General features: G+C 48.5%; 1 protein-coding gene and 1 non-coding gene across 4 annotated transcripts in view; one reads left to right on the top strand and one right to left on the bottom strand.

Annotated features, from left to right (window-relative positions):
* Positions 1-3,889, bottom strand: part of ZCCHC14 (zinc finger CCHC-type containing 14) — a 60,105-nt gene extending 56,216 nt beyond the window's left edge. For 2 of the 3 annotated variants that reach the window (XM_088448018.1, XM_088448015.1), the window contains exon 1: positions 3,750-3,889. The gene's annotated coding sequence lies outside the window, so the exon portion shown is untranslated. The remainder of the gene's footprint in view (positions 1-3,749) is intronic. The other variant, XM_088448016.1, reaches the window with a different exon arrangement.
* A 22,777-nt stretch (positions 3,890-26,666) lies between these two features.
* TRNAG-GCC (transfer RNA glycine (anticodon GCC)) lies at positions 26,667-26,737 on the top strand. Its single transcript has one exon. It is a non-coding gene; the product is annotated as a tRNA-Gly (tRNA).
* The last annotated feature ends 909 nt before the right edge of the window (positions 26,738-27,646 follow it).

Genomic DNA, 27,646 nt, shown 5'->3' with positions numbered 1-27,646 from the left:
TGAGGCTGCCTAACCCTAACTCTCCCTCCATCTAGCCTAACCCTAACTTCCCAAGGGGGGTGCATAACCCTAAGTCCTTCCCGGGAGCCCCTAACCCCCCCCCCCTCCCCAAGATGTAGACACCTGTCATTTAACCCTCGCCAGGATTAAGTAGTTGGGAAGCCTCCTGTCGGCATTGCGACGGCCGGCTTCCTGAACGTATACCGCACAGACATGCATACACAATGAGCAATGTAGGCGATATGTCGTTACGTAACGGCACAACATCGCTCCAGTGTGTACCCAGCTTTAGTTTCAAAACAGTTGTTTTAAATGCGGCTATTTCTTTTGGGCGTCTTACGGAGCAATTCAATTGTTGCTCTGTTTGGATGTGAATAGCCGCGGCTGCACACATTCCTGCTCGCAGCCTCCCGAGCTGGTGAGCAGATGTGTGCGATAAGTCGGCACTTTGGGCACCCAAAGCAGTACTTTAGACGGGTTTAGCCACTCTGCGCGGCTAAACCCGATGCTTCTGGGCCTGAACACGTAGCGCTCGCGCTCTTACTCATGAAATATTGAACTGCTCCAGTGGGCGCCATTCAGTTTTTTGTGCCCAAAACACGATTGAATTCAGTGCAGGAACCACCTGGAGTCAGAAATGGTTCCCCCAGTGCAGGGCTAGTAGTTCACCATGGTACATTAGAATTTAGTTTACAGTACACTAGATACATTGCACATTAGATAACGGAATTAGCACACATACAGTAGTATATGTATAGAATAATACAGCACAATAGCCACTACACTCTATTATGGGGCCTATTCAGCTCCCCTTGGACGTAGCAGCGATAACATATTCTAATGCAGCAGGAGGCGTATGATGACATCGCAGACCTGAATGTGCGTCCGAAGATGCCATCGCAGTCATCTACCATCTGAGTAAGCTTACTCAGAATACGCAACAAAACTGCTCAGCCGGGGCACGAAAATCAGCAGACCCTGGCACGCCTACAAAATGGGGCGGCACAGCCCCGATTTGTGAAACGGCTCCCATTGCCGCCCCCTCCTCACCCCCAAACAGCCACAGCACGTGAATCAGGCTGCTGCTTTGGGGGCACTATGCAATCTCCCCGACATCGGAAATGTACGCAAACCATCGGGTTGGCATAGATCTCTGAATCGGGGCCATAATTATCAGTGTACACTTCTGGTCTATCATATGCCATTCTCATTATGTATTGCCATGTTTAGAATGTCATAACTCAGGTGCGTGTACTCGTATGTCTGTGTAATACTTTCTGTAATACCTGGTCTAGGATGACTGTACTATAAATATCAGTTTATATTGACCGCCCTCTATAATGTGTCACATAGTAACATTTATTTATATAGCGCATATTCCACAGCGCTTTTCAGAGAACATTTGGTCATTTTACATCAGTCCCTGCCCCAGTGGTATGGTTGGGTTTCTGCCCGATGGTTTAAAACCAACACTAACCGATGGAGCTAGTAACTAGCAGCCCATTCACAAAGCCCCAACCCCCTTTACACACAGCTTATCCCTCTTATAGACATGACACCAACTTCACCCACATCATAACCCGTCCCATCCCCCACAATGGTTCCCTCACTCCTCAAACCCATTTACCCTCCTATCAACACTACCCGCTCAATCACCTCCTCTAAGCACGTCCCTCTCATCACTCTTCCATTTAAAATTATATTTTAAGTAACCCCCCTCATCCAGTCATCATTAACCCCAATGATTCACTTATCTGTATAGCCTCCACATTCTGCATCATATCACTCCCATCCTTTATTACCAAGCCGTCTCCTTCACACAAGATATGTCCTGATGCCCACAAGGCTCCCCGTGAGATGTGTACCTTGGATTTGTCCAGTCCTGGAGCCCTGCCCGCTCTACTGTAGATAATGCTACCCGCAGCACCCTGCCCGCTCTACTGTAGATAATGCTACCCGCAGCACCCTGCCCGCTCTACTGTAGATAATGCTACCCGCAGCACCCTGCCCGCTCTACTGTAGATAATGCTACCCGCAGCACCCTGCCCGCTCTACTGTAGATAATGCTACCCGCAGCACCCTGCCCGCTCTACTGTAGATAATGCTACCCGCAGCACCCTGCCCGCTCTACTGTAGATAATGCTACCCGCAGCACCCTGCCCGCTCTACTGTAGATAATGCTACCCGCAGCACCCTGCCCGCTCTACTGTAGATAATGCTACCCGCAGCACCCTGCATGCATTAAGTAGACATGGCTATTTGCTCTCTGCATAGTAGACACAGATGCCCACGGAAACAAAATAGTTTTACAGCAGACACGGTTGCCCCGGGTGCCCCTCACGCTGGACTTTAGTCGCACCTGCCCCTGGTATCCCCATGCTGTACTGTATACACACCTGCCCTTGGAACCCCCCATGCTTTACTCTAGACTCGGCTGCCCGTCACCCCGTACGCTGTACAGTGGACATGACTGCCCCCAGCGTCCCATTCGCTGTGGACACCCTTTACGCTGTGCTTGGGAGATGGCTGCCCCCGTGCCCCATACCCTGAGAGGTGGACACGGCTGCCTCCCACGCACCATACCCTGTGAGGTGGACACGGCTGCCCCCGGCGCCCCATACCCTGCGAGGTGCAGACGGCTGCCCCCGGCGCCCCATACCCTGTGAGGTGCAGACGGCTGCCCCATACCCTGTGAGGTGCAGACGGCTGCCCCATACCCTGTGAGGTGCAGACGGCTGCCCCCGGCACCCCGTACCCTGTGAGGTGCAGATGGCTGCCCCATACCCTGTGAGGTGCAGACGGCTGCCCCCGGCACCCCGTACCCTGTGAGGTGCAGACGGCTGCCCCCGGCGCCCCATACCCTGTGAGGTGCAGATGGCTGCCCCATACCCTGTGAGGTGCAGACGGCTGCCCCCGGCACCCGTACCCTGTGAGGTGCAGACGGCTGCCCCCGGCATCCCGTACCCTGTGAGGTGCAGATGGCTGCCCCCGGCACCCCGTACCCTGTGAGGTGCAGACGGCTGCCCCCGGCACCCCGTGAGGTGGACACGGCTATCCCCGCGTCCCATATCCTGGGAGGTGGACACGGCTGCCCCCGCGCCCCATATCCTGGGAGGTGGACACGGCTGCCCCCGCGCCCCATATCCTGGGAGGTGGACACGGCTGCCCCCGCGCCCCATATCCTGGGAGGTGGACACGGCTGCCCCCACACCCATACTCTGTGAGGTGGACACGGCTGCCCCCGATACCCCATGCCATGTGAGGACACGGCTGCCCCCGATACCCCATGCCCTGTGAGGAGGACACGGCTACCCCCGATACCCCATGCCCTGTGAGGAGGACACGGCTGCCCCCGATACCCCATGCCCTCTGAGGACACGGCTGCCCCCGCGCCCCATGCCCTGGGAGGTGGACACGGCTGCCCACGCACCCCATATGCTGTATAGTGGACACGGCTGTCCCCGGTGCCCCTCTCACCCTATGTAACTATTACACATTACTATCTGTGTGTATGAGCCTTCATCCTCTCACCCGGGGTGTGTCACGTGCAGGGCAGATACCAGCCCGGGGGCGGGGCTTAGTATACAATGCCTGTCACAATAATCTCCGCCTCCAGCCGGGCGTTGGTAACTACTCTGACTTCAATCCCTGTCTACCCCAGGTGAGAGGCCTCCGCCCAGAGCACGGTGTCACAGCCCCGCTCCTCCCGGCCGGTTCCCACTCACACACAATCAGGGCGAGGCACATACACAACAACAAACCCCGAGTGAGGCGAGTGGTTCCCGGGGAACCGTCGTCCTGGCTGCCGGCCGCCTCCGGTCTCCCCGGTGCTCGCGGTCTCGGAGGTTAGTTACGTTCCCCTCGCGCAGGAGAGAACCGTTACAATTGACGGCCCCGCCCTCCACGCGCTGCGCCGAGACACGCCATTGGGCAGCTTGTGAGCTAGCACCGCCCACACCGTGGCGAAGACGCACCTGATTGGCAGCCTGGAAGTCAATCTCAGGATCTCTGTAAACTACGGCCAGAGGAGAAAGCGCCTTCGTGGATGGCCGTGGGCAACTGTCAATCAGCGTATGGTTTTCGCCCACCCAGTGACGTCATATAAACCTTTGAGTTGTTCATTGGTCAGTTAGGACGCCGCTCACAGCAGAGCCGGGCGGGACTCGGGAGTGATCTAAAGTATTAGCAATGAGTATACCAGTGACAGTCTAATGTCTCTGAAGACCTGTAGCTATGGTTTCCAACACTAGCCCCTGCAATGTATACTATTTTAGTGCCTCATACCTCACTGTATACTTAGTGCCTCAATGTATTCTCTATCTCAGTGCCTCATGCCCCAGTGATATCCCTAGTTCCTTGTGAGAGGCTGTGTGGCCGGAGGCTGACCACACGTGTTTAAAATGTTTGCCACGGCGCTGAAAGGGTTAACCCCCTGTGCTGCGGCATCATATTTGAAGAGACAAAGAGCGCTTGGTGCCATGTTTAAATGTATTACCGGCGCTAGGCGCCAAGTGTTTATACATAAAAACGTATTCAAGATGGTATGTGCAGCACTGAGCCAGGACATGTATTTAAAATGTATGATTTTAAATGTAAACTGGGTTTCAATGCACTTATAGAAATGTAACATGTCTTGCTTGACCTTTGGAGACAAACTGCTGGTTAGACATCCTCACCTAGGGAGGGATATGGTAATGACCCTATAGCCTGGCAGCCTCACCTAGGGAGGGATATGGTAATGACCCTATAGCCTGGCAGCCTCACCTAGGGAGGGATATGGTAATGACCCTATAGCCTGGCAGCCTCACCTAGGGAGGGATATGGTAATGACCCTATAGCCTGGCAGCCTCACCTAGGGAGGGATATGGTAATGACCCTATAGCCTGGCAGCCTCACCTAGGGAGGGATATGGTAATGACCCTATAGCCTGGCAGCCTCACCTAGGGAGGGATATGGTAATGACCCTATAGCCTGGCAGCCTCACCTAGGGAGGGATATGGTAATGACCCTATAGCCTGGCAGCCTCACCTAGGGAGGGATATGGTAATGACCCTATAGCCTGGCAGCCTCACCTAGGGAGGGATATGGTAATGACCCTATAGCCTGGCAGCCTCACCTAGGGAGGGATATGGTAATGACCCTATAGCCTGGCAGCCTCACCTAGGGAGGGATATGGTAATGACCCTATAGCCTGGCAGCCTCACCTAGGGATGGATATGGTAATGACCCTATAGCCTGGCAGTGGGGAGGGATATGGTAATGACCCTATAGCCTGGCAGTGGGGAGGGATATGGTAATGACCCTATAGCCTGGCAGTGGGGATGGATATGGTAATTACCCTATAGCCTGGCAGTGGGGATGGATATGGTAATGACCCTATAGCCTGGCAGTGGGGATGGATATGGTAATGACCCTATAGCCTGGCAGTGGGGAGGGATATGGTAATGACCCTATAGCCTGGCAGTGGGAAGGGATATGGTAATTACCCTATAGCCTGGCAGTGGGGATGGATATGGTAATTACCCTAGCCTGGCAGTGGAGGGTTAGGTGGTGACTGAAGAAGCCTTTCCTATGTAATGCGGGCTAGGGAGACTCCTGTGTGTCTGTATACGATACCAAGCAAAGTTGTAAAAGACAAGCAGTTTGTGCTGAGGAAACCAAATGTTTTTGGGTGGTATCACAGAAATTGATTTCATTTCTGTGAAATGTAAGATGTATTTATTTATGTTTTCAGATATAGCCTGATTGGCTAGAAGGAACACAGGGGGTCATTCAGACCCGCTCGCGAGCGCAGGACGCTCGCAAGTGGGTCGATGTTGCCCCACTGCGCATGCGTACAACGGAGGGAGCTCCATTGTGCGCATGCGCGAGACCCGGATAGCGACGGGCTCTCCGTCGCTTTGGGTCTCGCACCAAAGGGGGCGTGCTGTCAATGTTGAACGCCTACCATGGGAACGCCTACCGTCTGAAGCCGGCCCCACTGACATCACTAGTGATGTCAGTGGAAGTGATTTTGGCTCTGATAGAGCCAAAATCACTCCAGGGCTTGCGGCAGCGAGACCCTACCGCAGGGTCTCCGTCGCAAGCCCGATGGTCTTGACCATCGCGACCATCATCATGGACGCTTGCATAAGCTGTGGGTGGTCACCCACAGCTATGCGAGCGTCCAGGAGGACGCTCCATTTTCATGGAGGAGGGCCCTGATTCAGAGCGAGCGCTCTGGTCAGAGCGTTCGGCTCTGAATCAGGCCCACAGGGTGGATTTGCCCCCCTGTGATGATGTGTGTAAGAATGACATAAAAAAGGGACTGTGAGCCCTGTATGTGTACAACCCTGTAACTTCTATGAGGAGAAGAGCTGCTGATAAGATTCCTGTATGTGGTACATCTTTGGAAATCCTTTGTGGAAAATTGCTGTTTGATTTCTGTGTGATATTCCCCTTCAGGCGGAAGGGAGGGTCTTTTTTAAGACTGAGAGCAATAAACACCTTTGCCTTTAAATTGTACTACATCTGTATCCTGCGACCAACAGAATTGCGCAAAACGCTATTCCGTTCTCCTGCTGTTCTGGGTAAGAGCCCCGTGTCTCCAAGTTCAAGCCCTCTGCCAAGCTACCGTGCAGACCTGGTCCATTGAGAGGGATCAGGTGGGAACAGCCGACACCAAACAGGAGGTTTGTCGCAGTTAGTCAAACGCATACGCAGCAGAAGCGGTTCCAAACGCCGATGGTAGAGTTTGGTGGTGGCAGCATCATTACACGCCCACGGCGCAGTGGGCGGAGTCAGTGACAGGCGGTCACTGACGGTGAGTGGGAGTCCAAAAGCGCTAACCCGTGACCAGGGACGGCCTAGGCGAAAGGCGCCCGGTCACATCTGGTGGCATAGCGGTGGGATAATCCCAGGCGGCTTTTCGGTCACCCGACGAGAGAAGCCGAGTTACTTAGGAGAGGAGTAACTGCAGTTCAGGAGAACGCGCAGGATGACTGATAACAGCGGAATGGAGTTGCATCAGACGGAGGTGGAAAGTGCGGCCAGCGTAACAATGGACGCCTCTCAGAACGTGGTGAGAGCAACAAGTCCCGCCCCCTCTCGCAGCAGTTATGTTTCTCAGCATTCCCCAGCATGGCAGGGATCCCACCGAATGGATACCCTAGCGGATCGGCTAGCGGAATTGGAAGAAAAGGCAACGGAACAAGAACGTATGCTCATCGTTCGGATGTGGCATGACGAGCGAGCACCACGGGCCGTGGTACCCCAAGCACCGTTGCAGACTGCTGTACCGGGATCAGATCATATCGAGTTTGCCAAGTTTGCAGACAGCAATGGGGACATTGATGGACATTTGCAAGTATTTGAAAGGACTAGTAAATTACATGATTTACCCAAGCAGGAGTGGGTCAGACACCTGGTGCCCACACTGCACGGAGAGGCCCTGGAGGCCTATCGAGGAGTGGCCACCGAGGACTGCAGTGACTATGATTAAGTCGTAAGGGCCCTCTTTGTCACTCCTGAGTCCTACAGGAAAGAGTTCCAGGACTTACCCAAGAACCCTACCAGCACCCATGAGCAGTTTGCCACCCAGCTGAGGCAGTACGTGGTGAAGTGGGTGAAGGGATCTGGTGCCACTACCTGGTACGCACTGATTGATCTGCTATGTCAAGAGCAGTTCTATCGCAGGTGCGCCCCAGAGGTGAAGGAGTGGGTGCTAGACCGGGAGCCACCCAGCTTGAAGATGGCGGCCCAGTTAGCGGACAAGTATGTGGCAATTCGGCCACAAGGGCAGAAGCGCCCGACTAGTAGCCGACCCCAATGGACTGTACAGCCAGGGGAACACCCCTCTCCTGCTCATCACCCCCCAAAGCGGGCATCCTCCAACCCGGGTGCTCTTGGCCAGCAATCGCCCCGCCCCTGCAAATCATCAGAGACAACCGGGGCCCCGACTGGACAAGAAGTGTTATGGCTGTGGGAAAATCGGACATCTGAGGATGAACTGTCCCACACCCCAAGCACCCCAGAATCGTGCCCCAAATCCGAGTGCTGGAGCCCGGCTTGCTTGCCTGACCCAGGGAGGTGAGCCCAAAGAGACTGTTCCTACTCCAGACAGTCCAATGGAGTGTGGGGAGAATCAGGTGAACTCTACGGAGAGAGTCACCTGCATGGCCAAGGGGCCACCCCAAAATATGTGGCAGCACCTGCAGACGGTCCAAGTGGGGCCCCTGCAGGGACGAGGATTAAGAGACTCTGGGGCCTCAATCACTGTCGTGAGCTCCCAACTTATTGATCCTGCTGCAGTACTACCAGGTCGCACTGCCAAAGTGACCGTGGCAGGCGGAATGGAGGGTGAGGTACCTGTGGCGAGAGTCTATCTGGACTGGGGAGCTGGCCCAGAGTTGAGGGATGTTGCTGTCATAGATGGGCTTCCAACCGATGTGGTCCTGGGGAATGACCTTGGTGGTGGAATCATTACCACGTTTGCTGACGGCATTGCTCCGAGTCAAGTTTCCAGATCACAGTCTACATCAACTGCACCAGAACAACCCAGACCAGATCAGTGCCTCATGCCCCAGTGATATCCCTAGTTCCTTGTAAGAGGCTGTGTGGCCGGACCACACGTGTTTAAAATGTTTGCCACGGCGCTGAAAGGGTTAACCCCCTGTTTATACATAAAAACATATTCAAGATGGTATGTGCAGCACTGAGCCAGGACATGTATTTAAAATGTATGATTTTAAATGTAAACTGGGTTTAAATTAGGGATGTGCAGGCTCGGTTCTACTCTGTTGCGTTCGGTTTTTTTTACCGAATCTTATTGGCTATCCAAAACTCGTGACAGCTGAAACCCAATAAGATTCGGGAAAAAAAAACGACGGAACCGAGTCGAACCGAGCCTGCACATCCCTAGTTTAAATGCACTTATAGAAATGTAACATGTCCTGACCTTTGGAGACAACTGCTGGTTAGACATCCTCACCTAGGGATGGATATGGTAATTACCCTATAGCCTGGCAGCCTCACCTAGGGATGGATATGGTAATTACCCTAGCCTGGCAGCCTCACCTAGGGATGGATATGGTAATTACCCTAGCCTGGCAGCCTCACCTAGGGATGGATATGGTAATTACCCTAGCCTGGCAGCCTCACCTAGGGATGGATATGGTAATTACCCTATAGCCTGGCAGCCTCACCTAGGGATGGATATGGTAATTACCCTAGCCTGGCAGCCTCACCTAGGGATGGATATGGTAATTACCCTAGCCTGGCAGTGGGGATGGATATGGTAATTACCCTAGCCTGGCAGTGGAGGGTTAGGTGGTGACTGAAGAAGCCTTTCCTATGTAATGCGGGCTAGGGAGACACCTGTGTGTCTGTCTACGATACCAACCAAAGTTGTAAAAGACAAGCAGTTTGTGCTGAGGAAACCAAATGTTTTTGGGTGGTATCAAGGAAATTGATTTAATTTCTGTGAAATGTAAGACGTATTTATTTATGTTTTCTGAGATAGCCTGATTGGCTAGAAGGAACACAGGGTGGATTTGCCCCCCTGTGATGTTGTGTGTAAGAATGACATAAAAAGAGGGACTGTGAGCCCTGTATGTGTACAACCCTGTAACTTCTTTGAGGAGAAGAGCTGCTGATGAGATTCCTGTATGTGGTACATCTTTGGAAATCCTTTGTGGAGAATTGCTGTTTGATTTCTGTGTGATATTCCCATTCAGACAGAAGGGAGGGTCTTTTTTAAGACTGAGAGCAATAAACACCTTTGCCTTTAAATTGTACTACATCTGTATCCTGCGACCAACAGAATTGCGCAAAACGCTATTCCGTTCTCCTGCTGTTCTGGGTAAGAGCTCCGTGTCTCCAAGTTCAAGCCCTCTGCCAAGCTACCATGCAGACCTGGTCCATTGCGAGGGATCAGGTGGGAACAGCCGACACCAAACAGGAGGTGTGTCCGCAGTTAGTCAAACGCATACGCAGCAGAAGCGGTTCCAAACGCCGATGGTAGAGTTTGGTGTTGGCAGCATCATTACACGCCCACGGCGCAGTGGGCGGAGTCAGTGAAAGGCGGTCACTGACGGTGAGTGGGAGTCCAAAAGCGCTAACCCGTGACCAGGGACGGCCTAGGCGAAAGGCGCCCGGTCACAGGCTGCATACTGTACATGGATATTGCTTCAACCCATAAATTGCCTCCAGCCCTCTACTATGTGAAGATCCCAGGCTGCCCACCGAATAGTGGTGGCATTGCCACCATTGCAAGACAACCATTCAATGATTGTTTAGAACCCAAAAATGTTCTCATGTTGAAATGAGCTGTGCTCCAGGCACCGCTTACGGGCACCCCCAGCTGAATGGACGTGTTCTGCCGTCAGAAACAAGCATGCAATGGCAGAACCCCTCACAATCCCTGCATGAAATTAAAAATGAATTTCTATGGAATTGTGAACATCGATGACTACCAACCATCAGCTTTACGATGGCCATCTCTAACCTGTGGTATGTGTACCCCTGGGGTACCTCCGTGTCAGAGTGTGGAAGCTACGAGGAGTTAAGGGGGGCCCGGCAATGGCAGACCACTCTCCTAAGATGTGTGAGGGGGATGGTGTTTTTTGCAGTGGTCTGCCATAACCGTAGGTTTACGTACAACTCTGATGTTTGGAAATCTGTGCATGATCTTACCTCTCCATCCCGCAGCCTAACCTCTCCATCCCGCACCCTAACTCTAACCTCCCCATCCTGCAGCCTAACCCTAACCACTCCATCTCGCAGCCTAACCCTAACCTCCCCATCCCGCAGCCTAATCCTAACCTCCCATTCCCGCAGCCTAACCCTAACCTCTCCATCTCGCAGCCTAACCTCTCCATCCCAAAGCCTAACCCTAACCTCCCCATCCCGCAGCCTAACCCTAACCTCTCCATCCCGCAGCCTAACCCTAACCTCTCCATCCCGCAGCCTAACCCTTCCCTCTCCATCCCGCAGCCTAACCTCCCCATCCCGCAGCCTAACCTCCCCATCCCGCAGCCTAACCCTAACCTCTCCATCCCGCAGCCTAACCTCTCCATCCCGCAGCCTAAGCCTAACCTCTCCATCCCGCAGCCTAACCCTAACCTCTCCATCCCGCAGCCTAACCTCCCCATCCCGCAGCCTAACCCTAACCTCCCCATCCCGCAGCCTAACCTCCCCATCCCGCAGACTATCCCTAACCTGCAACCTAACCCTAACCTCTCCATCCCGCAGCCTAACCCTAACCTCCCCATCCCGCAGCCGAACCTCCCCATCCTGCAGCCTATCCCTAACCTCTCCATCCCGCAGCCTAACCCTAACTTCCCCATCCCGCAGCCTAACCGTAACCTCCCCATCCCGCAGCCTAACCGTAACCTCTCCATCCCGCAGCCTAACCGTAACCTCTCCATCCCGCAGCCTAACCCTAACCTCTCCATCCTGCAGCCTAACCGTAACCTCTCCATCCCGCAGCCTAACCATAACCTCTCCATCCCGCAGCCTAACCGTAACCTCTCCATCCCGCAGCCTAACCCTATCCTCCCCATCCCGCAGGCTAACCCTAACCTTCCATCCCGTAGCCTAACCCTAACCTCTCCATCCCACAGCCTAACCCTAACCTCCCCATCCCGCAGCCTAACCCTCCATCCTGCAGCTTAACCCTAGCCTCTCCATCCCGCAGCCTAACCCGATCCTCCCCATCGTGCAGCCTAACCAGCCCATCCCGCAGCCTAACCCTAACCTCCACATGACACTTTATATTTTCTCTTATTTTAGCCACTTTGTATTCATCATTTTGTCTATTAGTGAAATGCTGTTATTCATTTACTCTACATAATCCACATGCACTTCTTGCATACTTATAAAACCCAATTTTAGCCTAAAGAGCCCTTTAACGTGTGTACTGTAAATACATAAAATTAGTAAATTAAGATTTTGACGCTTTCCGATTTAGAATTAAAATCTAATTCCCCCATATTTATAACCCTGGAATTTGGGCTAAATCGTCGCTCGTGTCTTCTGTGAAAAGGCTCTCAGATGACGCAAAACATGGGCATGTCCTATGATCAGGCCCCCAATCTGACGTACATCGGGGGCGTGACGTGTGGCCAAGTCCTTTCTTGTGTGGAGTCGCGAATCCCCCCGTTGGGAGGTATGATACAAGAGGATGTAGTGATGAGACCGGTGGCTGCCGGTCTCAATCTCTACAGCGGAATCCTGGAAAGGGATTTAACGTAGGCATGTCCGGGGCGCTCTTAGCATTAGCAATGGAGGGGAGAGTTAGGATTAGGGAGTCTAGCGGGGTTAGACTTGGGGTGGGGGGGATTAGAATTAGGCACCCCTAGGGGGGAGGGTTAGGGTTAGTCACCCCCAGGGAGAGATTAGGGTCAGACACCCCCCAGCAGGATTAGGTTTGGAGAGCGGCAAGAGGTGGTTAGGGATAGGCACCCCCGGTGTTAGGTTAGGCAAGCAATTGCGTGCAGAGATGCAGCCTCGGTTGCAGGTCAGTTGATTATTGAATTTATGAATAACCCTATGGGCGCCAGAACTGAGACACTGCAGCCACTTCTACTAGGGATGGCCATCGATGGTTACCATCTACTATAGGATCAAACTTGTCCATCGATGGCAAAGAAACATTGTCCATTGACACTTAACCATCGATGATTGCTAACTATTGATGGTCCATGGCCATTAGCAACTTCCACTGCGTACGGGATCTCAATCATAGTCTGCAACACGCCCCCAAAATAATCCAGACACACCTGCGTTTGAGCCACCACTCCCCGTCACCTCCCCCAAATGCTCCCTGACTGTTAATCACACTGCGGCCAAATCCTACAGTACTGTAACTTGACGCAGTTGGAGACCAGTCATAATCGCCCAATTGCAGAACACATCAGTATTGCAGACATCTCTGAATCAGGGGCCTGATTCAGAGCCGCTCGTAAGCGGCTGCTCATTCGCTCCGAGCGATGTTCGCACAACTGCGCATGCGTATGGGTCGTAATGCGCATGTGCCAACCAGTCATTGCGGTCGGAAATCGAGCGCTCGCAAAATAGCGAGTGCCTGCTAATTTGAGTGGCAGGATGAGGCGTTTGTGGGTGGTAACAGGGGAAGGTGCTTGAAAACGTGGAGTGGTGATCCGAACATAGGCGTGCCAAACGGTCAAAACGGGCATTTTAAAGGTGTGCATAATTAACGAAGCAGCGTCATCGACCACGTCACTTGGTTGTCTCTTAGCCTGAACTGTTCGCATGATTGCGGTAGGAAAATCCAACCACAAGCACTGCAAGCAGTTCAGACGCCTTTCGATGTACTCGATTAATCTAATAAATAGCGGAGATGACGTAGGATGCGAGCGGCCAGGGGGCATCTTTACAAAATAGCGAGCGCATGTTTCGTTCGCTCGCTCAGACATAGAGGCGTCAACAGACCGCAAAGAGCGAGCGCTCAATTTAAATAGCCGGCCCCTTTTTCTGAACAAGCGAGCGCAAATAGCGTCCGGCTCTGAATCAGGCCCCAGGCCCAGTGTAAGAAGAGATGACAGAAGCAAGTGCAAGATATCTTCCGAGGGATTGGAATGTGGGGTACATAGAGCCTTATTTCTCTATTGTGAATGCTATTAATTTTCTTACTGTCAGGGCTGTGGTTCTAGCGTTGTTTATTAACCATCTCTTTTCCAAACAGGGCTACAACATTCCAGGAACCAGACAAGCAGCAACAGTGCTTAGGGCACCAGCTACAACAGGTTGTCAGCAGCAGAGCAGGTAGAGGACAGGATTTGTATTATGGTGTCCTGTCTGACAATTTTTACTTCTGGATCTGCCACTGAATACATGTCAGATGTCATTTCCAGCTCACAAGTACATAGTAAAGCTGCATACACACACAACGATTTTTTTTGAACGATTATCATTAAACGATATCGTTTGAAAAAATCGTTCACTGTCTGAGTGAAACGATGAACGATTATCGTTCATGCGTGTTCACGTTTGTAGTTTGTGTTTCAGTCAGACTTGTCAACTCAACGATTTTCATTAAGTTAATATGCAAAAATCGTTTGTAGTTCAAAAAAATCGTTCATTACACTTTAAAAAATCTGACAGAAAATCGTTCATAAAATCGTTGGTAACAAAATCGTTGTGTGTGTATGCAGCTTTAGGGATATGAGGTTTATAAGAAATCATTTTTGCGTGGGGTTTGCGTGTTAATGTGCAAACTACATTCACCTTGTACACAAATTGCCCCCTCTGTTTGTGTATGCATGGCTCAGAAATTCCCATTTGTGTATGTTATAAAATTGCAATTACTTTCATTTCAATCATGCAAATATCATCAGCTGTGATATCCCAGACTGGCCAGGAAGAGGTGACAAGCAGAGAAGTAATGACCTATCGGTGCTCTCCCTCTCCTCCGTCATCCGTACTTGCCAACAGCTAAAAGATATCAATCCGGTTCCATTAAACCAATCTGTTGATGACAATTGAGGCCAGAATTCTATTCCCTATAACCAGAGTATATCTTGCGAGCAGCACTCTTACATCTTAAGAGGCCTATCCATTAGCAGATGTATTTCTGAGCGATAAAAGACAAAATATATCCCTTGAAAATTCCGGTGGCTGCCCTGAACGATATTGGTCATGTACATGACCGATTTTGCAAACGATGAACGACATTGCATGACATCATTAAGGGATTGGATTTTTTTAAATGATTGAATATCCATTAAAGAAGAAATTCGGAGCGTCCTGGGAGTGGCTTTCTAAAAAATATCTTTCGTCGTTTACCGCATATAAACTATATATATCGCTATATGCGATAATTGACCAACATGTTGGAGAGATGATAGATGCGATTTATCAGCCGTCACCGTTCAGGGCCTATCCATTAGCAGATATAATGAACGATTGAACGATATATCGTTCATTTTATCTGCTAATGGATAGGCCCCTTATTTGTCTGTTAATAAATGATTACTGTCCTTGCCCCCACTTGTGCAGTGCTACTGTGTAAGGTGGCACTATGATTAAATATTAATAAATAATCACATAATTAGACGGCATTCTCCCATCCCATAGTGGGCGGCACCCATATACAGTATAACGTTCCTGCCATACAGTTAGTGGTACCCAGACATAAGGCCTCCACCATGTCTCTCTAGAAACATCTGCCAGCAGTGTTAATCTATTGCTATACAGTATATCCAGAGCAGGGCATGATTCCGTCCTATTGTCGGAGCGCTCAGCGCTCGCGACCGACTCTGAATAAGGTCCAGTGTGTATACTGTGTGACAGTGGTATTGGGCAACGATGGTAGGTGAAGGGTCGTGTGGGAATTTTGAGAAGATATTTAAATGTATTAAAGCCGGGGTTTTAAACAACAAGACATGTTTTTAGAAATCCTGTACAAATGCACAGATGATTTAATCTATTGTGCTGGGTCAGTAATTAGCCTGACTGTTTCCAAATACAGGAATCCGGAAAACATGACCTGTTGAGGTTACTTGAGGACTGTAGTTGAAGACCCCTGTATTAAAGAAACCTTTGTGGTTAGACGCCTGAGAGGAACGACACTGGATGTATATTTGGCCAGCATCTGCCCAGTTTGGGAGGAGTGGTAAATAGTATATCTGAGGAAGTCATCATTTTGAAAGGTGCTACATGTAATTGTTTAATGCGTAGAGACATTACGGAGACTGGGTGCTGTAGCTGCAGTGAATCAGTGAATGTAGTTGTTAGCATACTGACAGTGCAGAGACGGAAACTGCAGGCCTGTACGGGACTGCCTAATGGAGCTGGCCTGCACGGGACTGCCTAATGGAGCTGGCCTGCACGGGACTGCCTAATGGAGCTGGCCTGCACGGGACTGCCTAATGGAGCTGGCCTGCACGGGACTGCCTAATGGAGCTGGCCTGCACGGGACTGCCTAATGGAGCTGGCCTGCACGGGACTGCCTAATGGAGCTGGTGAGCAGCAGTGGTGCACGGTGACTGTACGAGGGTTCACTATCAGTGTGAACACAGGCACAATGTCTGCTGGGCGTGTACCAGAGTCTCCAATCAAACCTGTTTTATGGGTATATTTAACGTGTGACTGAGGGTTCATTGCTTTGTATTTATCATATGCTCTCAGCAAACTTACCTCTAACTTCCTCAGACAAAGCGTTGGGCGGTACACGCACATGCGCTCCTAATCCTTACCACCGCCCTGCGTTGTTCTTGGGAAGACACATGACCTGTTCCGTGCAGTTTAATACACCTTAATTTTCCTGGTAAAGTAAGTGGAGACGCTTTGGCCTCAACTATTTGATGCGCGTTTATGGTGTGACAGAAAAATTAGCATCTTAAGTCACATTCCGGTCAAATAGTGACAAAACATATTGCAGACATGAATTAGATACATGCGCCTTAGGGGTTAATTCAGCGTTGCACGTAAGTGTAATGCGGAACGTAGATTCCCCATTATCTGAGTGTGCAGAACAGGTCCTGCGTGATCGCACGCAGACCCTGCTATGCCCCTGCCTGATTGACAGGCGTTCCTGAAAACGGGGGCGTGCCAGACCCATTTTCCGGGAGTGACAAGGCCAGGGGCTGCGTCCACGGACGCAGTTTCCTTGCCTCGCATGCTGACCAGCCTGTGTAAGCTGAGGTTTACTCAGCTGTCCGGCTCTGTCCATCATCCTGACCAATGGTCACAATGGTTATCTCAGTCTGCGACCTTGGTTGCAGTGCTGGGATCGCAGATGCAGCCGGGGATGGCCTACACTTCCTACTGCATCTGTTTATTAGCAAGGATGGAATTACATAGGTGCTTGCGTGCAGCGTTGCAGTTCTGTCCTCTGCTGAATTAGCCCCTTAGTGCATATATGTATTCCAATGTGCACGCTTTTCCGAAACAGCCCCTGCACCCGCCCCTATGTGTCTATAATCCATAGTAGCCAGATCAGCACAAAACATGTTCACAAATCAAAGGATTAGACTGAATGAGGATTTCCTACAATCCCATGTTCACTGAGTTACAGTAGCTGCCTGCAATCCTGATCCACCAGATACTGCAGCGTACTCCGCCGGGCTGGCGCTCAGTACTCTGCTGGTGGGGCTGCCCCAACCATTGTATGTGCACCCACCATCCATCGTGATTGGTACCAGACACAGTATGGTGCCACTTATCCAGAACTGATAGGAAAAGAGTACTGGGCTCCAAGCAGCATTAACACTATATCACACAGTGATAGTTATCAAATAATTGCAATAATCTATATTTTTCTCTTAGGGGACAAAAAATATACAGTCGGATTATAACATATGGAAGCTGTGTTTATTTACTTTGATCTATGGAACAAGCGTTCATATATTATAACATGGGGAATAGGGAAAGAGTGTCTGTATAGTATGACACGGGGAAGGAGTGTCCGTATAGTATGACACGGGGAAGGAGTGTCCGTATAGTATGACGAGGGGAAGGAGTGTCTGTATATTAGGACACAGGGAAGGAGTGTCCGTATATTAGGACACGGGGAAGGAGTGTCCGTATAGTATGACACGGGGAAGGAGTGTCCGTATAGTATGACGCGGGGAAGGAGTGTCCGTATAGTATGACGCGGGGAAGGAGTGTCCGTATATTAGGACGCGGGGAAGGAGTGTCCGTATATTATGACGCGGGGAAGGAGTGTCCGTATATTATGACGCGGGGAAGGAGTGTCCGTATAGTATGACGCGGGGAAGGAGTGTCCGTATAGTATGACGCGGGGAAGGAGTGTCCGTATAGTATGACGCGGGGAAGGAGTGTCCGTATAGTATGACGCGGGGAAGGAGTGCCCGTATAGTATGACGCGGGGAAGGAGTGCCCGTATAGTATGACGCGGGGAAGGAGTGCCCGTATAGTATGACGCGGGGAAGGAGTGCCCGTATAGTATGACGCGGGGAAGGAGTGTCCGTATAGTATGACGCGGGGAAGGAGTGCCCGTATAGTATGACGCGGGGAAGGAGTGTCCGTATATTAGGACGCGGGGAAGGAGTGTCCGTATAGTATGACGCGGGGAAGGAGTGCCCGTATAGTATGACGCGGGGAAGGAGTGCCCGTATAGTATGACGCGGGGAAGGAGTGCCCGTATAGTATGACACGGGGAAGGAGTGTCCGTATAGTATGACGCGGGGCAGGAGTGTCCGTATAGTATAACGCGGGGAAGGAGTGTCCGTATATTAGGACGCGGGGAAGGAGTGTCCGTATATTATGACGCGGGGAAGGAGTGTCCGTATATTATGACGCGGGGAAGGAGTGTCCGTATAGTATGACGCGGGGAAGGAGTGTCCGTATAGTATGACGCGGGGAAGGAGTGCCCGTATAGTATGACGCGGGGAAGGAGTGCCCGTATATTATGACGCGGGGAAGGAGTGCCCGTATATTATGACGCGGGGAAGGAGTGCCCGTATAGTATGACGCGGTGAAGGAGTGCCCGTATAGTATGACGCGGTGAAGGAGTGTCCGTATAGTATGACACGGGGAAGGAGTGTCCGTATAGTATGACGCGGGGAAGGAGTGTCCGTATAGTATGACGCGGGGAAGGAGTGTCCGTATAGTATGACGCGGGGAAGGAGTGTCCGTATAGTATGACGCGGGAAAGGAGTGTCCGTATAGTATGACGCGGGGAAGGAGTGTCCGTATAGTATGACAAGGGGAAGGGGTGTCCGTATATTATGACACGGGGAAGGGGTGTCCGTATATTATGACACGGGGAAGGGGTGTCCGTATATTATGACACGGGGAAGGGGTGTCCGTATATTATGACACGGGGAAGGGGTGTCCGTATATTATGACACGGGGAAGGGGTGTCCGTATATTATGACACGGGGAAGGGGTGTCTGTATATTATGACACGGGGAAGGGGTGTCTGTATATTATGACACGGGGAAGGGGTGTCTGTATATTATGACGTACGCCTGTATATTATGACATAGGGATGGAGTGTCTGTATATTATGACATGGGGAAGGGGTGTCTGTATATTAGGACATAGGGAAGGAATGTCTGTATATTATGACGTACGCCTGTATATTATGATGTCTGCCTGTATATTATGACATGGGGAAGGGGTGTCTGTATATTATGACACGGGGAAGGGGTGTCCGTATATTATGACACGGGGAAGGGGTGTCCGTATATTATGACACGGGGAAGGGGTGTCCGTATATTATGACACGGGGAAGGGGTGTCTGTATATTATGACACGGGGAAGGGGTGTCTGTATATTATGACACGGGGAAGGGGTGTCTGTATATTATGACGTACGCCTGTATATTATGACATAGGGATGGAGTGTCTGTATATTATGACATGGGGAAGGGGTGTCTGTATATTAGGACATAGGGAAGGAATGTCTGTATATTATGACGTACGCCTGTATATTATGATGTCTGCCTGTATATTATGACATGGGGAAGGGGTGTCTGTATATTATGACATGGGGAAGGGGTGTCTGTATATTAGGACATAGGGAAGGAGTGTCTGCATATTATGACGTACGCCTGTATATTATGACATGGGGAAGGGGTGTCTGTATAGTATGACACGAGGAAGGAATGTCTGTATATTATGACATGGGGAAGGAGTGTCCGTATATTATGACATACCCCTGTATATTATGAAGTCTGCCTGTATATTATGAAATAGGGTAAGTGTCTGTTGTCAGAGACCGGAGTGGAGGAACCCCAGCTAGAAATATAATGTGAGCAAAGATCCTGCAGACCACCTGCATGTACCCGGGAGTGTATATGTGACCAGCACAAGGTTTATGGATCAATAACTAGAATCACTGATCCCCTCATTAGTAAGCAGAAGTAGCACAGTCTGTGACTATTTCCAGAATGACTAATCTGTCTCTGACCATTAGGCCAATAATGGATGCGATCTCCAGGCTGAAATCTGACCCCCAGCGTTTCCAGCCACTTCCTCAGCTCCCGTATACTGGACATTATTGTGCAGCTGCCTGACCCGCTCCGGATAAATATCTATTTCATAACTACGCTGCTTTTTCCACTATTTTTTATTACATATTTCATTTGCAAAGTTTTTGTTAGTATTAATATGTAGATGATAAAGGATCCAAAATGTCAAATGAGCCCCTTAGTGTAAGAGCAAAGCGTTTTGTTTCTCCTCTCAGATGATATTAAGAATACTTAAGAGTAAAGCAGTGAGATCCTATATTACTATATTACCGTCCCTCTGAGTATGCTGAACTCTAATCCAGATGATAGAAGGGATTTAAGTAGATTTTGCTGTTCTTTTGTGAGATTAGTAGTAATTTGGTGCATTTATCCCTAGTGAGGAGGTAAGATTCTCCGCCTGTATTCTGCCTTGTTTAGGACCCCTATCTGGCCCGCATTCTCTGGCGCGCTGTGAGTATTACTTTGTTAAGTCGATTGTGCAATTATTCAGAGAAAGTTGTAAAAGATGCTTTAACGCCAGAAACTGCTGTACAAGGGCCAGAATAAATCCACATAAACAGATGCCCCTTTCACACTGCCATCAGGTAACCCGGGTCACTGCGCAGTGTGAAAGGGCCTTGGTAACAAGCAGGGTTGAACTCGAGTTCAACCCGGCTCATGGTGCGGTGTGAACGGGTAACCCTGGTCGAGGTGACCCAGGTCCTGTTCACTGCATAGGGTGAGCCGAAGCTTGGAGATGAGGTGATCTCCAAGTGATGGCAGTGACGTCATCGACCCGGGATTATTGCCGTGTCAGGCCGCCAGTCTGAAAGGGGTCTCAGGCGGGATGGACTTGTGCACAAATCCCAGGTGTGACCCGCCATTTGCAAACTGAATGGGGTATTACTTACATGTACATTTGGCCTGAGCTGTAGCATTAGGAAGTAAAATTATTCTAATTGTTCTCTGTTTTTTATAGTTCAATGCTGGCTGTACGCAGCGCCCCTGTATTGCATTGACAACTTGGGGGGCAATTAATTTTCTTACAATGTGCTGACGCAAATGGTAGTCCAACCTGACATATTTTACTGCGCACCCCTATGGGGTTGTGAGATGAGTGATGTTGCTGCTGTAATAAAGCACCACTACGAGCATTCCCATACCGTTCCAAAGGGTCATTGATAACATCGCTACGAATGTATTTGTCCCTGTTAGCGTTTAGAAGGGAGGATAGAGGGTCAGCTGTGACCTGCATTATCTCTGCATACAAATGGGTAATACCAAAGATGTTGGGATAAAACCTTGAATGTATTATGAGGTCTCCAGTAAGTAATAGACAGAAGGCACAGTAAACTTTTATCCTGTGAGGCAAATACAAGCCAGTGGTCTAGTGGTCCAGGCTCTGCTAACAGTGAGCTGCAGTGGAAACATGGGTGTGATGTGGGTGTGGTTTGTCTAAAGGGGGCATGGTTTTATATAGCCAATGAAATTGGGCAGATCTGACTAGTATTCAATACAGGGAGCATTCTAATGAGCCCTTCCTAATGCAGAGAGCATTCTAGTGATCAATATACAATGCAGAGAGCTTTCTAGTGACCAATATACAAGGCAGAGAGCATTCTAGAGAGCTCTGTACAGTAACAAGAGCATTGTAGTATCCACTAAACAATACAAAGAGCATTCTAAAGTCTTTACAATATATGAAGCTTTCCAATGCTCGATGTACAATGCAGAGAACATTTGGTGCCCTCTGTATGATACAGAGAGCATTCTACTGAACGGTATACAATGCAGAGAAGATTTTAATAACTTCTGTATAATACAGAGAACATTCTAAATACCTCTATACAAAATTCAGGGCATTCTATTTAACAATAAACAATACAAAGACCATCTTAAGCTCGGTACACATTAGTGAGGGAGTGGAATATGTTAGTACACAGATGAGGGAGGGTAATGTCTTACTACAGCAGTGATGCATTACTATAGCTGCATACACACACAACGATATTGTTACCAACGATTTTATGAAGGATTTTATGTCAGATTTTTTAAAGTGTAAAGAACGATTTTTTGAACTACAAACAATTTTTGTAACTTCCCTTAATGAAAATCGTTCAGTTGTTCAGTCAGAATGAACTACAAACGGGAGCGCACATGAACGATAATCGTTCATCGTTATAACTCAGAAACTGAACGATTTTTTTCAACGATTGAACGATAACGACGTCGTTATAGTTAAATCGTTTGAAAAATCGTTATGTGTGTACACACCTGATAGAGTTGAAGGATTAATGTGTTGTTGGAGTGGTGAGATGGAAATGGAAACAGTAAATATCTAATGGAGGTGGGTATAGGATGCCAGCTGTCAGAATACCAACACTACAAGGTACATTCTCTACTACTAACCCATACCCCTAAACCTCCCTCCCCGGGGCCTAACTCTAACCTCCCCCAGTGCCTAATCCTAACCTCCCCCTCCCTGCTGAACTTAACCCGACAGGTTTCCAGTGCCGGTAATTAGACCGTCAGTATCCCGTAAGCCGTGATACTGACTACATTCCATCTAATGTCTACCCAGGTGAAACAGTACATCTGCATCTGCTAGTTCACAATATAGAGAATGTTCTATGTACAATATTATGAATACCCCTAAATCTATACACCCTAAATGTCGCAGTTTAGCAATACAAGTTGTATAAGAAATAATTGCTTTCCAATCCAATTGTGGTTCCAATGCACAAAAAGTTATATTGCAATAAAAGAAAGTTACACGGTTTCATCTAGCACAATTAGCGCAAAAAGCAAGTAAATACAAAGGTACAAACCGATACATACGTGTGTGCACTGGCCCAGTATGCAGTATTTCAATCCTGAATCTGCGGTCACCGTCACCCAAGGATATGGAGAAAATTACTGCCTACTGCCCCAGCTCACAAGCCTATATTCGGTACAGGTTTCAGAGACAACAATTGCACAGAATAACAGATGCTCATTGGTTCTTGCTTCAGGTCACTCCGTTCATTGGTTAGTTCATATGGTGTCATCAGAGTTATGGATCAGCTTTCCAACTGCTTCTTTGTGTAGGTTTCCCTCCGAAGAACTAATAAAAAATACACTACATACAGAGATACATTCTTCTAACCTATAATTCATATCTTGCGAACGTATGCTGCGATTTCCTTGCCCATAGAATAAATGATCTGCAAATAAACCGAGATTTAGAATGGTACCAAACCTGACATGTCTAATAGTTCTGTACCTTAAATATATACATACATTTCACAACATAATTATTCACTAATAAAAAGTCTAATATCACGTTTACTGTGAAGGAACCTTTTTATAAGTACGTTCATATGTGAGTGTAAGATAATTTGGTAAATTCGCTAGTATGCATTGTGTGTATATGTGGGTGCGTGCACATTCAAAGGTGCGTGCATATAGTTACACATACGAGATGTGTGTGCTATGTAATTCAGTGTATTTGTGATGGTTTTTTATATATATATATATATATATATATATATATATATCCCTAGCTTTATCTATTGACTGGCATTATTTTAATATTTAGACATTGCCTGAACCAAATTCTAAGTTGTAAGTAAAGGTTTATTTCTAAGCAGGGGGAGACCCCCAGCTGTTTGCTGTTGCCTCTTTGGTAGCTTGTGACAGGCCCCTCTCCGCTTACTTAGAGTATAGGTGTCAGTTATGAACCAAAACAGCACCGAACAAAAAGGTGTTCAATTGTTAACGATCTGCAGGTTCCCGACAATGATTCCCAACCTTGCATTTAGATTGTGTTATATTTTTAATTATTTGTTACAGGCATACTGTATCAGTATGCGGAGTCTCTCAAAACATATGCAAACACCCACAGACATACACATTAAACCTGTCTTCCACACTCTGACCAAACCCTGTAGTGATATAAATATATATTTGTGTGTATCGGAATTGTGCTGACGCAGAGTAGCGTCCAAGCAATTTGTCATCAGACCATAGACGACTAGATCATCAGATAATAATTGCAAGCGATCATATCCAATTATTTGACTTCGACAATATAGAGACCATTTAATAAACAATACAGTAATCATCTTAGTAAACAGCTTACAATACAGAAAAACAGATATTTCACCACAACACCAAGCTCATTGCACCGTAGTTATTACTCTGCAATGCCGGCTCTACACAGAAGCAAAGCTATTTCCCTAACTCTAGCTACGCTCTGTCACATTTCCCCCACATGGGTAATAACTGTATCACAAATTTCAAAGTCGCTAATGCTAGTTAACGACAAACATATATAAACACTATGGAGGGTACACACTTGTTGAGATATCATTAGTGCGATTGACGAACGATATATCACTAGTGCATCGGTGGGTGTGTCACTCGATATATCAGTGAACGACATCGCTCACAGACATATCAGGCGGGCCCTGCAGCACAGTCGATGCCGATATATTACTGTGTGTGTGTACGGGCGACTTGCTGACCCGCTGACCGCCCGTACACTGGCTGCAGGACCGCCCACACTGACATCTCAAGTGGGCAAATTTAAATGGCCGCCCAGTTATGATGTCAGACCAGACATATTGTGCGGCTAAGTGTGTACAGCTTACCGATTGGCCACTTGGAACGCGTATCGGTCTGCTGACCAATCCGTTGTGTGTGTACCCAGCATTAGTTTTTCCTTATTGTATCCTCTATAAATTCTATGCTAAAAGCTTTGATTCGCTGCTATTACGTCTGTGTCAGGATTATCTGGTGCTGGATGGCACATTAATTATGTGTGAGAGCGATGACATTTGATGCCACAATTGAGGTCCACTTTTATGAGAAAAGACTGATGCAATCTCGCTGATTGGCAAAACGGACAATAATTCTATTATGATTAGAGGTTTCCAGAGAATCTGTCGGTTATAAAGCTCCTCTGATCATTTGTAGTCTCTGGCGAAGGGTTTTCTTCTGATCGTCTGTCAATCATGTCCATCCTGCGCTGAATATATATTACAGAGTATGTGGAGTCCATCAATCCATACTTTATTCATGTATTCGGAGGGGGTTTGGTTGCAAAGAGCGAATCAGGAATGAGTGATTTCCTTGTATTGCACAGAATTTCATGATATGTCTTTAACCAGTCCAGGAAGGGACTACTAGGGACTACCTCTTTCCCTGTAACAGATACATGCTATAGCTGTCACTAACTGTGTCATTATCAATTATTTGGCCCAATAACAACATTTGGAAGTGGTCTATACCCCAGTATCTGCACTTGAGAGGCCAAAACAAGTGGCAGAAAATGACTGACCCTCTACGGAGCATAGCGGTGAGAGGGGCTATGAAATGCCAGACTACCCTCCAAAGTCACATGTGCGGGGCTTTCCTTAACAGCACCTTACACTCCTATGTCGGTATTTATGAGCAGATCATATGTAAAAAACCAGCTGATTGAAAGACTGATATGGAACTCTAGCAGTGCAATACTTGTCAGTGTCCACTTGGTGGCACACTTTCTATGTGATATAATCCAGGGTTACCTTCCAGAGCCATCCATAAATTCACATAACACCCTGATACTACTGATTCCTCCCCTGTGAAGACAGAACCTGCCCTTCCCATCTCCATTCTTTCTGTCCTATTAATAACATTGGAAGCGGGGGCTGTTTTATGCCCCTTAGAAGATTTGTGCATCTAAATTAATGTTTTATCGAAAAGTAACTGCCTTGCGTTACAGCAATTGCAGAACATTACTCTGCTCCTTCTAACCCTGACAGATACATAGTAAGATATTCTGCAGATCATTACATTACTGACCTCTCTAGTGATCTGCAGAACATTGCTCTGCTCCCTCTACCCCTGACAGACACATAGTGATCTATTCTGCAGATTATTACATTACTAACCTCTCTAGTGATCTGCAGAACATTGCTCTGCTCTATCTACCCCCTGACAGATACATAGTGATATATTCTGCAGATTATTACATTACTGACCTCTCTAGTGATCTGCAGAACATTGCTCTGCTCCCTCTACCCCCTGACAGATACAGTGATATATTCTGCAGATTATTACATTACTGACCTCTCTAGTAATCTGCAGAACATTACTCTGCTCCCTCTACCCCCTGATACATAGTAAGATATTCTGCAGATTATTACATTACTGAACACTTTAGTAATCTGCAGAACATTGCTCTGCTCCCTCTACTCCCTGACTGATACATAGTGATATATCTGCAGATTATTACATTACTGACCTCTCTAGTGTATGCAGAACATTGCTCTGCTCCCTCTACTCCCTGACTGATACATAGTGATATATCTGCAGATTATTACATTACTGACCTCTCTAGTGTATGCAGAACATTGCTCTGTCCCATCTGCCCCCTGATAGTTCCATAATGTTATATTCTGCAGCTTTTTACATTAATTACCTCTCTAGAGATCTGCAGGATATTGCTCTGTTCCATCTACCCCCTGACCGATACATATATATATTACATGTTGATTTATATTATTGATCTATGTTGTTTTTCCTCTTGTCTGTGTACTGAGGTGTGTTTATAGCTCTGATTGTGCTCTATAAGAAAAATGCGGGTAGGGGTGGTGCTAGTATGTAGAACAACAACCGCTGAGACACCACAAATTCTCCGTACTTTGCCTTGTACTGCAGAGAGAGAGAGAGACATCTGTGCTCAGGAATGTCACAGCTGCTCCCAGTTCTGCTGACAGCTGGAGCATTGGTGGTTCAGTGGTAGAATTCTCGCCTGCCACGCGGGAGGCCCGGGTTCGATTCCCGGCCAATGCAAATGCTTATTTTATTATAAAATCAACTGGTAAAATATTACACTTAGTTAGGTTGGGTTATGGTGGACATTATGTACCTAAAAAATTATTAACAACATTTTATTCATGGAATACAGGAGGAGCATGATCACATTGATTTAATTCTTTATCATATACACTAATTGATTTATATACGGTTGCCCCTATATAGTATGATACACCATCAGAAATTGTAATCTTACTGTTGCTAAATGTATTTAAATAATTAAATTTTCACAATAAAAACTTATTATATACACAGTCTTTAATTCATTAGAGGGTGACATGTCAGACAGTTCAAGCTAAACCTATAGCGGCAAAGTGGCAAATACTGATTGGTCTTGATCTCTGGCTCAGGTGAGCCTTGACCAGGGGCGTAATCACAAAGGGTGCAAGGTGTGTGGTGCAGGGGGGCCGCTGGGTCCAGGGGGGCCCACACTCCGCAAACACCCTGCCCCCATTTGAAATATACTTACCCCTCTGTCAGGCCGCCCGCTAGCTGCAGAGCTACAGAAATCACCTGGAAAATGGCCACCTCGGCTCTTTTCCCGGTGATTTGCACATGCGCAGTATCGATGTCCAGAGAATGCGGCGAAGGCACTATGTTCCTGGAGAGCTGCCAGAGTCTACTGCACCGCCGGAGAGGAGGGGGCCCGATCGGATCCTGCACGCCGGCCCCCCTCCTCTCGTAAAGCGCCTCTGGCCTTGAGTGTTACAGCGAACCATGCGCCTGCGTTTCGGCTGTGCGTTACCGTCTCTCCTCACGTGTGCTCGTTCAGCTTGATACAGAATTGGTGGAAACACTGGGCTACTCCTGCGAGTTTATGCTGGGTACACGCTGGGCGTTATATCAGCCCTTTAGTTGGATGGCGATATGTTATGTGCACGTCGG

This window comes from Taudactylus pleione, unplaced genomic scaffold (genome assembly GCF_031769625.1).
Source record: "Taudactylus pleione unplaced genomic scaffold, aTauple2 ptg000447l, whole genome shotgun sequence".
In the NCBI taxonomy this organism is placed as follows: Eukaryota; Metazoa; Chordata; class Amphibia; order Anura; family Myobatrachidae; genus Taudactylus; species Taudactylus pleione.
Note: the sequence above shows the minus strand (reverse complement) of the source record. Positions and strands in the feature narration are given on the sequence as shown.